Genomic DNA, 15,530 nt, shown 5'->3' on the forward strand with positions numbered 1-15,530 from the left:
AAACAGAAGTCCAACCGACCAGCAGGAGAGGGAGTGTTAGGGAATTGAAGTGTGTGTGTGACAATATCTCAACAATATATGTGTTCATCTCACTGAGACACACACATACTCATTAGGGTCTTCTCCCTACCCTTTGTTTCCATGGAAACTTGCCAGACAAGAGTGAAAGGAAGAGAGAGAGAGAGCGAGAGAGAAAGAAGTGAGGCTGAAAGGGCCAATCTAGTCTTCTAGGATGGGAGTGGAGTCCCTATGGGAATTCTTGTAAAGCTGGTGTAAATTGGCTATATCTTTTTACGACATACATCCCCTGAACCGCATCTCTTAAGGATTAATACTCGCATCCCCTCGGAACCATAAAGATTATTTGAGACCGCTATTCTCCACAACAGAATTTATTTATTGGATGATAAGCTTTTTAAGTAATATCTGACACCATATAGGTAGAGAGAAGTATTGTAAAAGTAAAATGAGGTTCTGTTGAAGTCAGTCTATAGGATTGGATAGCAGTATAACGTTAAAGTGCTGAAAATGCCCCATATTCTTGAACAAAAATCATGCAGAAGAAAACAAGGGTGGAGTCAGAACGTACAGTAAGTATGTGAGCACTGTTGTTGCTAGAAAGAGGTTAAAAGTAGTCTTAAAGGGACAGTTCCCCCAAAAGTGAAATTTCAATCACTTTTCTTTCTTCTGAACACTAAACAAGATATTTTGAGGAATGTTGTGGAATATGCACATGCAAACATTGTGGCATTTTTTTCAAAATATGACAACAAGGTGCCTAAAAGATGACAGAATCTCTTTTTTGGGTGATCTATTTCTTTAAATGTTCACTGAAGTGCTTTAAAACACACAGCATTATTCCATGTGTTGAAGCAGGCTTTATTCGCCCCAAGAGATCATTCCCTAACCTCTATATAGTTCAATACACACCATTTACCATAAAGAAAATACTAATTCTGTGAACAAGTGACTGATTTCAGCCGCAGATTCTGTGTCTGTTTATAGAGTAGTGGGTGGGACTTTTCAAGATAGCATTTGATTGGACAGAAAGTTTGATGAGAAGCTGAAGTGCAGGGTGATGTCATCAAAATCATTAATCCATATTGGCAGAAGGGACTGTAAATTTTAAATGCTTATATCTTCTTAATGCGAATTTGATCATTGTTTTGGAGCACACTAACTTATAACCTTAAGGCTAACTTATTTATTCTAAAAGACAAAAAAAAAAACGTTATGTCTGATAGCCTGGTCATTCCTATGATACACATTATGTCACCAACTTATCTCACCCACGGATACTGAAAGTAATATGAATAATAACAATGCTATGTAAATATTTCCTCAATAATGTACACATTTGTTTACCAGTACCACAACATAAATCTAATGCTATGTAACTATTTCCTCAGTGTTTTACTCTTTTGTTTACCAGATACGAGAAATGTTCAATTAAAATGCTGAAGACGCTGGACTTTCTCATGAGTACCACAACATCTAAACAATATAAGCTTTTCTGCATTAATGCAAACAAGTCAGATTCAGTCAGAGATTCAATTAAAGTCATTTTCTGAACCCTTCAAATCATCAGGTTTGAATTTACTTTCCATTCCAGTTTTATTGTTAGTGGAGCTTTCAAGGGAAAACACAAAATATAGAGTCCTGATAGCACTGCAGAATTTATAGTCAACGTGAAATATATTTTGCCTCTGTAATGCTACATTTCAGGATATTCAACAATAAAACATGTAGGGTAGGACTTGATTTTATCTAGAGGGTATTAACCGATTTGTGAAAAGTTGTCTCTGTAAGGCAGGTGGTTGGAGGGGACATTTTGAAAAATAAAGATCATAGGTGGCATCAGCCGGAAATGAGATATTTCAGAAGCAATTTTTATATTTTGATAGTAATAGAAAAAAATATTAAAGGAATAGATCATCAAAAAAAAGATTCTGTCATTCTTTACTCACCCTCATTGTTTTTCAAACCTGTATGACTTTCTTTCCTATCAGTTTTAACACAAAAGGAGATGTTAGGGAGAATGTCCAGGCTGTTTTTTCCATAATGAAAGTGAGTAGTGACCAAAAGCTATAAAAATAGATTTTCAAAGCAAGATCTTTGAAAAGTTCTGAGTAATTACAGTACTTAAATGTCATTATGTCAAATGGCTTCCTAACACCTGGAATAGAGCACAAGACAAGAGTCTATGGGCCACTTTTATAATATTGTTAGGTGATTTTTTTACACTTTTGGAGCCCTTGTTTCAGAGAAGAATGCAAGCAGATGTGAGGGTAATGACAAAATGTCATTTTTGGGTAAACTATTTGTTTTAAGGGATAGTTCACCCAAAAATGACAATTCTGTCATTAATTACTTACCCTAATGTTGTTCCAAACACACAAGACCTTTGTTCATCTTTGGTACCCAAATTAAGATATTTTTGATGAAATCCAAGAGCTTTCTGATCCTGCATAGACAGCAATGCAACTGACACATTTAAGGCCCAGAAAAGTAATAAGGTCATGGTACTCTTGTGAATGCACATCGAAGACTGACACAGAAGAGAAGAAATTGCTTTTATAAAGTCATAAATTTAGTTTTCTTTGCACACAGAAAGTGTGGTTAAACCACTGATGTCAAATGGACTATTTGAACCATATCCTTACTACCTTTCTGGTCCTTGAATGTGGTAGTTGCGTTGCTTTTTACACTCTTAAAAAAAGGTACTTCATGATGCCATAGAAGAACACAACATAAAGAACCTTTAACATCTGAAGAACCTTTCTGTTTCACAAAAGGTTCTTTGTGGCGAAAAAAGGTTCTTCAGATTATAAAAAAGTAAGAAAGAGATGGTTCTTTAAAGAACCTGTGACTGAATAGCCGCTTTTCCACTATCGGGCCGAACCGTTCTTAGAACGGTCGGGTACAGTTCCAGTTGTGTTTCCACCTGAGCCTGGTACGGCACGGAACGATTACAAACCGTTCTCGGCCCGGAATTCTCGGCACGGTTAGACAACCGTGCTGAACCGGGCTGATAAAATGCGTTTGCATGGCGTTATAAAATGGCATTATAAAAAAGCCACTCTGTTGCCTGGCTACCAGTTTCTCTATGGCTAAGCGGGTGCGCAGTATGCAGATACGGTAAATATAAATACAAATGGCTGAGACACTTTGGTCTGTGGATGAAACATTTGCTCTAATATTGATATTTGGGCAGAAAGAAAAATTCAACAACAGCTGGAGGGTGCAAAGAGAAACGAAAAAGTTTTTTTTAATTATAGCGCAGTGTCTTGCAGAGAAGGGCATTAAGAAAAGTTCAAAACAGTGCCGGGAACAAATAAAAAAACTCAAACATACATATCGCGTCCAAAAGGACAATAACAGTAGAAGCGGGGCTGCCTGCCTACTCTTGCATTACCAAGGCAACGACCGACGCATTTGTATCTACATTCCAAATAGTTCCGTTATCTGCACCGCAGTGGAAAATCAAACCGTATCCGTGCCGACTGGCCCGAATCGGCACGGAACAGAACGGCTACGCATTGAGAACGGTTCGGCCCGATAGTGGAAAAGCGGCTAATGGTTCTTTGTGGAACCAAAAATGGTTCTTCTATGGCATCGCTGTGAAGAACCTTTTAAAGCACCTTAAACACTCTTATTTTTAAGAGTGTGCAGAGTCAAAGAGCTCTCAGATTTCATCAAAAACATCTTAATTTGTATTCTGAAGATGAACAAAGGTCTTAAGGGTTTGAAACAGCATGAAAGTAATTAATGACAGAATTGTCCTTTTTGGGTGAACTTTCTCTTTAAGAAAGTGAATTGGATAGATTTTGATTTCATGTTGTCTTTAAGCTGTGTAGTTTATTTATCTCCACTTACAGAGAAGTCTGCGTAATTACACTAGAGTTATGGCAATTCTCTGTAACCACCGTATAACTGCGCTGAAGTGGAATATTACATTTACATTTATTCAAATTATGTAAATACATGGCAATTAAAGACCCATAAATTTGCCTGAACATCCAGTCAAATTTTCACCCGTCTCTCTCTGTACTCTCCACTCCTTCTCCACTATCGCTTGTGTCTTCCGCTTCACCAGATGGCCTCTTCAATTTGATGGCGCTGCTTTTGCCAGTCTTCAAGACTGCTCCAGCCACGTAGTGTGAAGACGCAGGGGAACTGAGAGATGCTGGCAGAGCATGGAGGGAGAGACAGAACGCAAATAAGAGAGAGGACGGAATGGCCAACATTAAGGAGGAGGATCCTCACAAAGTGTTAATCCATTTCAGTATTTTCAATCTCGTACTGGCAAAAAGAGCAGCATGAATATGGTAATAGCACATCTAGGAGAGAGGTCATCTTTATGTAACCGCAGGGCCGAGGGAGGAAAAGGTAAGAGAGGAATTCCAAACAAGGGCTCTTCTGCACTGATTAGAGAGGAGAAACTATGTAAATGAATTTCAGGCCACATTTAAGATGACAAAAAGGAAATTTCCAGGGAAGCAGGGCACATGTGCTGCCAGACGCTTTTATACCAATCCAACCATCCCTCTTGGCCATAACCTGTTCTTATGTGACCAACCTGTTGCTTTATATAAAGTGGTCCACATCACTCATCAGCTAAATTGTAATCACCGCCGTCAAACACCGAACATTCAATTTTAAATTCCATTGCCACAGTTAGCCATGCGATAAGTGCACATTACACAATCGTAAGAAAATGACAGCTTCTCTCGGTCTCTGCTACATTTGGGCCGCTGCCATGCCAAGTCCATCCTGGCAGTGATAAAGCTGAAAACAATAAACTGACAGAATTACAACTTCAGTTTCTGCTAATCGCTGGATTGCAGTACATTTTTCGACAAGCTGACAAATGTCTTTTTAATTTGGAGCTCCAAACCACAAATCCAATTCGAAAACAACTGTGAGTGTGAGTAATGCCACAACCCAGCAAGCATGCTATTTGATAACCGTCCAAAGAGTCGGTGGCTGCTGTCCAAATGAGGTTTTGAACACCTTACTCAGGGCCCTCTGAGCAGCCACATCATCAACTACCATTTGAAGGGAAATTGCAATCAAGTGTGTACAACAGCTCACTCCAAGGGGCTAAAATGACAGTTAGACAAGGCTAAATGCACTGAGCACTTTCTAGAAATCAGACCAGGAAACAATCTAACGTTCCCATCACAGATTAGGCGATAATCCAATTTTAAAAGTGCTAAATAAAGTTGTTCATTTTTATTAAACAACAGTTAGTTCCTAATCCACTAATCTTATTGGCCAAGAAAAAACAGGAGTTGTATTCAAATTTGCATATTCAGTACAACAGTACTGCTTCTGTTATATTTTCTAAATAAATAATAAGACATGTACAAGTATTTAATATTTGCATTTACTCACATTCAAGGCATGTCTGTAGGAAGCAAAAAGAAGGGAAAACACGACTGACAATAACAATATTACAAAATTTGAAATAACACTGTCCAAAAGTGACACCAGCAGATAATGGAGTAATGGTCTCCTCCTATTTTCACAGACTATTATGTTCACAAAAAGGCCTGAATGAGTCAACCAGGAATCAAATGGAGTTAACAACTCATTTAATCTCAGTTATTTCAAAGTCCACAGGAACTAAAAGCCTCAATGTGGATGTCTGTTGGCTACTTGTAATAATAATAGACCTTAGTCAGGTTAGACAGCATATTGATGAAAATGAGGCTGTGAGGGATAGACTTACAGTTTAACAATGGCACACAATGTATAAGGGTCCTAGATTATGTCATTTTCACAGCACAACATTCTAAACTTTTTTATGGAGTTTCAATTTTTTTTTCCCAGAAAGATGTTTTGTCAGCCAAATTATCAGCCAGTGTTCTGCAGAAGAAAGTAAGTCATACAGATTTGGAACAACATGAGAGGGAGTAAATGATGACGGAATTTCACTTCTGGATGAACTTTGCTGTTATATTTGTCTGTTTGACTGAGATAATGGTTTATAGAGAGCAGAACTAATTTTAGAACATTTTATAGGGAACCCCTGGTATTTGTATTGCCTAATATAATGTAAATTATGTCTCTTACTGAAATAAGTAGTAGAAAACCCATGAAAGATTTATGTTATTTTAAAAAACCCACATCGTTTTATACATATTTTTGACTATGGGGAGCACCATTATTTTGTTGACCTCAAATGAGTGCACTCTGTGAGCTACTGGCACTACCTGTTGCTATCTTTTCCACAACACCACTCAAATAAAATACAAATACTGATACGATGACCACAGCTACTAAAAGAGATGGCGATGGATATACGCGTAGATGTAAACCAAATGCCACATCATCGATTTTTCCCACAAGGAGACTAAATTCCCCAGATTTTGAGTGAAATCCACACCAGGATGGCATCTAGCATTTCTTGTCTCTGCCATTTGTAAGCTCTTTCAGTAGCTGTGGTCTACTAAGGGTGTACTCACACTAGGCACGGTTGCCCTGAACCGGGCCCGAGTACATCAGGGCTAAAGTGGAGAGAACAAAGACATGAGTCTTTTGGAAGTTTTATTCATCTAAAGGCATCTTCCCATTCTTTCCTTCTCTTCGTAAGCAGTGAAGACTCACATTGCTTCTCTTGTTACCCTTTGATGTAAAATTACAACTGAAAGGCGCACATTGTGTCATCATATCAGTATTTGATTTTCCAAGTTGTGTTGCAGTAAAATAGCAATAGGTAGCGCCAGTTGCTCATCGAGTGCAACCATTTGATGTAATCAAAATAATGATGCCCCCATAGTCCAAAATATGTATAAAACGATATGGATTTTTAAAAATAATCTAAATCTTTCATGGGTTTCAGTAAGAGACATAATTTAAGCTATATTATACTTATATAATAAGTCTTAGTCTTAATACCCAGGCATGATTTTTTCATTAAATGTCTGTAACATACTTTGGTGAAAATTCCTCAATGGTCATGTAAACCAACACCCATTTTCCCTTGTCAGAAACAGCTCTATTCACAGAGAGCCACTTCAGTGCATGTCTCTTTAAATGCCAATGAGCTACTGCTCACCCCACCCCTCTCTTCCATTTTTGTCTATTCAGTGGCGCACTACCACAAAAAAACCAAACCAATCTACTACATCCTCAGTTGCTCTAATGTTAGGAGAAAATAGACTTTTGTGTTCATTTTTACATCAAACTACAAAACACATGCACTGCTTAAGAGACATTGCTGTTGGCACAGCTGCTCGAGCATGGAGAAAATGGCAGACAACATACAACTGGTTGAGGGCAGAAATATGCTAATACGGTCTGTAAGCAGTCGTGGGCAGGGCCTGAGCAATACGACATCACTGCTCAGAAAATCAAAACGCTTGATAAATAAGACTGATTTGTATTGTTGTAGTAACATTTATATGCAAACCCCTTGTGAATTTTGCATCCGATGTCCCCTTTAAAATATTTCGAATAGACCTTTTTTCAGCTCAAAATATTACAGCAGGAATAAAAAGGGCCACGGTGCAACTTGATTTGATTCATAATAACTGACGATATAACAATTATACAACATACAGCACTTTACCAGTTTTCCTTTAAGGCTTTGGAAGGCAAAAATTAGATTTAAAGAGAATCAGCCTACTGACCTTTTCGCATGATGTACGTATTATCAGATCACAGTAAGAGACTAACATTTAAAGGATATCTACTCAGTGCAGCTTGGAGACAAAAGGAAACGGCAATTAAAACGCTGCCAATCAAATTAACCACACTGAAAAACACTGTACAATCAAGTGCAGAAAAGAACTCATCTTTTCCATAGTTAATTTCAAAATATACTGTATATATGCTTCTTTCTTCATCTCCCACTCTAATTACTGTCTTTCACAAACACAAGGACATAAGGAAAGCTCCTTCTCTGCATTCTATACGGTCTCTCCCCTCCTTCTCTAAACCTGTACATTATTCATGTTGTGGTCACTGGAGACCCATGAGCTGCTGCATACAGGGTTTCCCTTTTGCCTTTAAACACTTTAATGCAACCCTAATACATCACATTATGTATTTATCTGACACATGCTCTCAAGAGTGTGAGCAAACACACATATGGTCTTTTCTCCCTGCTGGAAAAAGTACACAGACCCGCTGTGATGAAACGCCGCAACATGTCTGCCTTTAGTTCTAAGTATTTGCATTTGTTTTAGTTTTCTTCCCTGTCTCTCAGAAGTACACAAATATATACACACGTGCCCTACTGCACAGATGCACAAAAGACACAGATCCTCCTGTCTCTGTGCGCGAGTCTCTCCTGGGATCACTGTGGTCGCGGAATTTCTCTGTAAGTCTTTTACCAGATGCTTGACAAGAAACACACACCATCTGCTACTGAATGTGCGTAGTGCATTTCGGAGGATCTTAGTATTACCTCAGACTGCCAGAGTGAAAATTAAGACATTTATTATTCACACGACAGATAGGTGATATTAAAACGCTGCTATAATGCACTTAGCAAAGATTCAACATTGAATTAACGTTAAATCAATGATCTTTGCTATTTGGAATAAGCTCAATTTCATGAGAATGCATTGTTAACCATACTGTGAAGAAGAATAGGGTTATATTCATCATTCAGTTCTTACCTTGTCCATAAAGATAGCTAATAAAGCCAAACTTTATTATGCTATTAAGCGATAAGACTGAATTAAGCTGCCTCATTTAATCAACAGTCATTTAATCTGTTAATCATGTGGTAGATTAATAAAACGATCTGTGATTATCTTGGACAAAGACGTGATAAAACAGACATCTGTTTAATGAAAACACTCGCTCAACTGTCATGCCCATTGTCGTCTTGTGAAATGAACTCTGTCATTGTTTATTCACTCTAATGTCATTCCAAAACACTAAGATATTTCTCAAAACATCTAGAATTGAGAAAGAAAGCCATAGACGTTTGAAACGACATGATGATGAGAAAGAGAACTTCCCAGAAAGGGCTCAAATCAGAGACTATCTTGCTGTGAGGTGACAATACTCTCATTAAGCCACTGTGACACCCTGCTTTACACATCCATTACTTTTACTATTTTTGTTGCTGTAACCTATCAGTCACTCCCTCAGCAGATTAATCTCACAAGAGGTTAATCTGTTTCCCGCCAAAGACACTTGTCAGCATCTGTGACTTATGCCACGCCGTAAATTCTTCACCAAAATGCTTGTTGTCCAGAGTAAAAAGCCATTAGCTGAACTCTGTGTTAGCAATTCTGAGTTTTATTGCTGATGCAGTTTTCAATGCGGCTGTGTTACTCGCAGATAAGGACTAAGAAGGCAATTTTACATGCCATGGGAGTGATAATGCAGCTTCGCCGTGCTCACAGAGGCGTCTTCTCTTTGCTGGATCACTGAGACCTGAAGGACTGGCTTTTATTTATCTCTCTCCCTCTCACTATTTGACTCTATTTCTCTTTTGCTCCATTTCAGATTTCAACAATTACAAAAATGTAATATAACTGAAAGTCTTATAATTGATGCTAAATAAATGCAATTTTGTCCTAATAAGTAAATAATAATAATGATAATAAAAGCGAATCATTCATATATACACTACCGGTCAAAAGTTTTACAGGAAGATTTTGCTTACCAAGCCTGCATTTTTTTTTGATCCAAAGTACTGCAAAAACAGTACAATTCTGAAATATTTTTATAATTTTTATATAGTTTTCTATTTGAATATATTTTCAAATGTCATTTATTCCTGTGATTTTAACACTGAATTTTTAGTATTATTACTCCAGTCACATGATATTTCAGAAATTATTCTAATATTCTGATGTACTGCTCAGAAACATTTATTGTTGTTGTTATTATTATTATGTTAAAAACAGCTGAGTAGATTTTTTTTTTGATGAATAGAAAGTTCAAAAGAACAGCATTTATCTGAAATATAGAAATCTTTCATAACATAATGTCTTTATAATCACGTTTGATCGATTTAAAGCATTATGAAAATTATACTGACCCCAAGCTTTTGAATAGTACAGTGTATAATGTTACAAAAGCTATTTATTTCAGATAAATGCTGATCTTCGGATCTTTTTTATTCATCAAAGACTCCTGAAAAAAAAAGTACTCAACTGTTTTTAATTATTGATAATAATAAACGTTTCTTGAATAGCAAATCAGCATATTAGAATCATTTCTGAAGGATCATGTGACACTAAAGACTGCAGTAATTATGCTGAAAAAGTTGCTGAATTTTTTTTAGTCCAGGAATAAATTACATTTTAAATAGAAAACTGTTATTTTAACTAGTAAATCTATTTCAAAATTATACAGTTTTTGCTGTATTTTGGATCAAATAAATGCAGGCTTGGTGAGCAGAAGAGACTTATTTAAAAAAAAAAAAAACATGAAAAATCTTACTGTTCAAAAACTTGACTGGTAGTGATTATTACAAAAATATACGAAGGCATTTGACTGATTCATAAGTGTTTTGATTCACTAAATAGAACCGACTCAAAAGAGTCATTCGTTCGAATCGGAATACACTGGTCGCCTTGTTTTCGCGTTGTTCCATCCGCATGGCAATAGAATGCACGTTGGTGAAACGAACTGAACCAAACGTTATAAAAACCATTCAGTTCAGGGAACCGTTTCGGTTCTCGTTTTCCAACTCTGCTGAGCAGAGACTTGCGTGAGTGGCGTGATTCTGGACTCTCGCAAACGTCTTTACAGAAGATAAGAGCATGTCCGGCGCGAACCTGAATAATTTAAAACAAACCAGCCTAGCGTTTGTTTGGGTTTCTATTATTTTTAAACCACAGCTCCAGGGGCGGCTGGCCCATGGTGGGCGATAGTGCATCGCCCTCCTTGAGCCACACGAAAAAAGAGAGGAGAAAAAGACTCTTATTTTGCTAGTCCTAGTCTGCATATTACTGTACAATCAACAGCCTGAATGTCACTTTCCAACCTAAAACCCCGCCCCCTTGGGGCGATCTCAGTCAGATTGAAAATCGCCCCAGCCGGTCTCATAGAGTTATATTGTGAGATTTTTTTTTTCAAATTTTGAACCCTACAATGCATTTCAATGGGCACCGGGAGGGCTCGCCCCAACGTGATTTCGTAATACGCACTGATGCGTGCTCGAAGATGTACGGCACGCACGCGTGTAGCGAGACGTCTGAATGCATTGGCCATGCTTTCAATGGAGAGGGAAGGGAACTTGTCAGGAACATGCCTGATTTTAATGAGAGGGTAATTGATCACTTTGCCTGCATAAAAGAGAAGCGAGCAAAATTTCAATACAAGTGATGTGTGTTATTAAATGGTGAATTGTTTATGTTATCACGGCCGTAGCCAGCTATGAGGTCACCGAGGTCCGGACCTCGGTCATTTTTTATATTCAAAAATAAAATGTCAAGCTCTTCGAATGATTATTTAGCCGTTTAAACCACCTCATATCACATGAGTGTTTGCTGCGAGAAGCTAGCGCAGTGAACGGGGCTTGAGAACGCGTTGAGTGAGAGCGCGGCTGCAGCAGCCTCCGTTTGTTGCCAGATCCACGTGTTTTTTGACTCGTTTGTCCAATTTAGTGAAACTTTTGTCCAATAGTGACACTTTGGGACATTTATAAAGTGGAAAGTTGAACGTTAGTTTTATGTCAGTGTCATTATTCTAACGTTATTTTTGTAACTTGTTATAAAATAAAAATTCCCTCAGCTAAAAAAAATGAACTTTCCATGTAAAACATTATACTGAATAAAAAATCTTTCGCAATCATCTACATGTCTGTCTATTTTGAAGTTTAGGCTATATGTAGTGCATTTGTGGGTGTTATTATAGCACAATTCTTAACACCTCATTAATTTTCAAACCCTGGTTACGGCCTTGTATGTTATATGTTGTATTCTCCAAATGTTGAATTTTAAATAGTTGTATTGATTGCATATTGGCAGCCAAATTTATACTGAATATGTTCTGGAAAGATTTGATTAATTACAGTTTTAATATGAGAAATAAAAAGTCTTTAATTGTAAAGCAGTATGGCTTTTTTTTTTTTTTTACTCTTAGAGGGCAAACTAGTTGATGACAATGTGTCTCTTGATGGCCATGGTGGAAGTGTTTCAGTGTATTTGAGACCATTGCGATAAATTTAATATAGCTATTCAAAATACTGTACAGTTTGTACAATTCATGCCTGATGTTGCCATCTAGGAACAGGGAAACCAAATCAAACAATGCAATGTAATGCTGTAAAGTTGGCTATCTGAATTTTATCATAATTTTACCCATTAAAGCGGTTATCTTTGCCAAAATCGGAACAGTTGCCCACCCAGAGATATTTGTCAGGAGCCGCCACTGCACAGCTCTATTTGGTCTGTCATGCACGCCGAAAGCCAGACACACAGAGTGGTCGTTAGCATGTGCGTATTTACATATTTAATGCATTTATTACATTCATTTTAATTCAATCACAAATAGGGGCGAAAAATTAATCGATGATAATGTTAATGATATTAACTCCCGTATGATATCATTTCAGGAGACAGCAGAGGTGGTCAAACCTGCACATTGGCTGATATATAGCCTATGATTCTAAACATTTCAGAGAGGTAGCAATCAAACCCAGGGCATGAACTAACACCGTTATTATTGTGATTAGAGAGAAAGATTTCACTTGAATAGGACACACAGGCTATTGCCACAATAAAAAAGACAAGGAAAAAGTTCCCATAGACTGCGAAACGATAAATTACATAATGTTTACGAATAAAATGTAGCCTATGTGAAATGTAGGCAATATATTAGGCAAATTATATATCACGTAAATTTAATACAAATGTTTACAGCGTGTCTGACACGAACAACTGAATAGGTAACATCGCGCTGCACGCTTTACGATTCATTGCATACCATTGATAAGAGTGTCTTAAATCATATGCAAATTGCTAAAGCAACACGTTAGAAATCTGTAAGACTTTATAATACGACTCAAGCAGTTTCAAACAGGTTTGAAAAGTCGACAAGCTTTGAAATGAAAAAGTAAGCGCGTTTAAAGTCGTTTTAATAAGATTCGTTACGTAAACCGTTAACAAACTTGTGATATGTTATTCTGAGGCTGGTTAAAACGCTGTTGTTCGCTTCGCGAAACTGTTGAACATACACGCAACAAGGCACGATTTTACAGAAATAAATAAAGTTGGAGAACTGGGAACACGCTTTCTATTCATCCAGAGATGCGTTTCCAGACACACCCCGGAGCGGAGCGGGAGTGTTTTGCTATTCAAAGCAATATGTGCTGTGATGTTACCTGTGCGATTGTTAATCTGATCTGATGCTGGCTTGTGTTACCTTTTTGAAAACGGCTCAAACAAGACTTGTGCAAATACAAAGGCAAAGGCAATGGTTTTATTTTAAAGAGGGAATTTCTTTGTTGTTTTTATTATTGATCGCGTCAGGTCAAACATCCAATGCAATGCAGTTTTAACCAACTGTTAACAAGGCTAAGTTTATTCCTGTCTGCATTTGTCATACTAACCGATCTCCAGAACATATCTCACATATGGTAAATGTATAACAACAGAAAAGAATCAGACGATAACCATCTTACCTGACCTGTCCAGTTCACCTCTCATCGACAGATTCCTGGCGGATCTACTTCAAGACATCCAGTTAGAACTCCGTGTATTGCCTTCGTATCCTTGCTTACAGTTTCGTATTACTCTAATTTTGAATTAAAAACATATGGCTGGATTCCAGCAGTGGAATCCAGGTTTCATTCAGAGGGTGAAGTTTACATTGAGTGCGCGCCTAGGAGACGCCGTGCGCGCGTGGAGCTGTCCGTGGTGCTGAAAAGGCGTCGTGCGCGTCATTGGATTCCTTGAGATTTTTTGCGACCTCGACTGAATTACCTAAAACGCGAATACACGCTGCACAAACTTTTCTAAGTATTACAGAGCGTTGAAGAAATGCATTTAAAGTGTCACTGCTTAACCTTTCAAGCATAAATGCCTGCCTATTGATGACTTGAAGAGCGCGTGTGTGCATGCGTGCGTACTCTGATGGGATTACATTTGCACTGATTTGATGTCTAACCCTGAAATGGTAAGCTCAAAATATCAACAGGATTTCTGAAATACTGAAAAACCACATGAAAGTGGGCATGTATGCTACATGCGTTTTCAATTACCACTGGCACAGAAACATCTTCTACAACGGCATGCCTAACCAGTAACAGAAACGATCACCGACCGCGCATATCGTGAACTGTCGAGACAGCTATGCTGACAACAACTTGACTCGTTCTGTTCTAACTGCTCAGCGAGACAGAATATGTAAATACGCCGAAAGACGTCAGATTTTGTTTAATTGGCCAAGCACCAGTCTGCGACGGCGATATATTAAGGTTGGCTTGTCAGAATCACACATCATGAGATCAATGTCCCATTTCAGGTCGATAGACAAGTTTCAACATGACACAAGTGGAAAGCGCGTGCCAGGGCACGAGTTCCCGTGAGGATTTTCTCAAACTGAACATAGATTGTGGTTTGACCCATTACACATTGAGCCAGTCATATCCCATCTTGAATTATCAATGTTTTATAAGTTGCGAGAGAGTTTGCTTGTGAATTCTGTTGGTTGTACACTGCCACCAACGTCTTGAAAATTAAAAAAAGATTACTTACAGATGGCATATTCCTCAAAGGATCCTAAACGCGTTGCATTGTAAGTGACAGAGTTAGTAAATAATACATTGGTATACAAAAAACATAGGCTACTGTGCAGAGCAATGGAAAGTTGACCCAAAAATGAAAATTCAGTTATTTACTCACCATCATGTTTTTTTTTTTTTGCCAAACTCCTATAAATTTCTTTCTTCTGTGGGACAGGAAATGAGATGTCAGGCAAAAATGTTAGGGACTGACAGCCTCCGTCACTATTCACTTTCAAGGCATCTTTTGTTCATACAATGAAAGTGAATAGTGACTGAAGCTGCCATTCTATCTACATCTTGTGTTCCATTAAAAACGACAGGCTCTTTTGAATTTAAAACCCAGCCAAACTCTAATTAAACAATATCAAACAGGTAGTGCTACTGTGGTGACTATCCACCTTATTCTTTAACATGGAAGTAATCTTATGGATGAGACTTCCGGTTCATTAACCGCAACAGAGAGTTTTCACGATGCTCATCATTAGGTTGTATTGGCGGCACTGAACGTAAACATTGCCACTGAAACGAACAAAACTCACATATTTAGCTGATCATTGCTGCTAAAAATGGTCAATTATTGTCAAGTTTTGGGTTGTATTAATCGGTCGCATCAGGAAAAACATTTGGAGTACTATAACAAATCAAGGGGAAGAGTGTCTGAGGGACAAAAGGCGTTTGTGGTTGGCTAAACTAATGTAGGATTTCCTGGGCATAAATCTTGACAACATTTGTGTTTATTCTTATCAATTCTGGTCAGGTATATGAAATATTAGGCTAATATCTTATGTAATGATTCTTGTACGTATCTTTACTACCTATTAACTTT

At 37.8% G+C, this 15,530-nt stretch overlaps 1 protein-coding gene across 2 annotated transcripts in view; it reads right to left on the reverse strand.

Moving 5' to 3' along the window:
• The window catches only part of grm2a (glutamate receptor, metabotropic 2a), a 54,851-nt gene extending 40,600 nt beyond the window's left edge, over positions 1-14,251 (reverse strand). For both annotated transcript variants that reach the window (XM_073852026.1, XM_073852027.1), the window contains exon 1: positions 13,601-14,251. The gene's annotated coding sequence lies outside the window, so the exon portion shown is untranslated. The remainder of the gene's footprint in view (positions 1-13,600) is intronic.
• Between the last annotated feature and the right edge of the window lie 1,279 nt (positions 14,252-15,530).

Source organism: Garra rufa, chromosome 12 (assembly GCF_049309525.1).
Source record: "Garra rufa chromosome 12, GarRuf1.0, whole genome shotgun sequence".
NCBI classification, from domain to species: domain Eukaryota; kingdom Metazoa; phylum Chordata; class Actinopteri; order Cypriniformes; family Cyprinidae; genus Garra; species Garra rufa.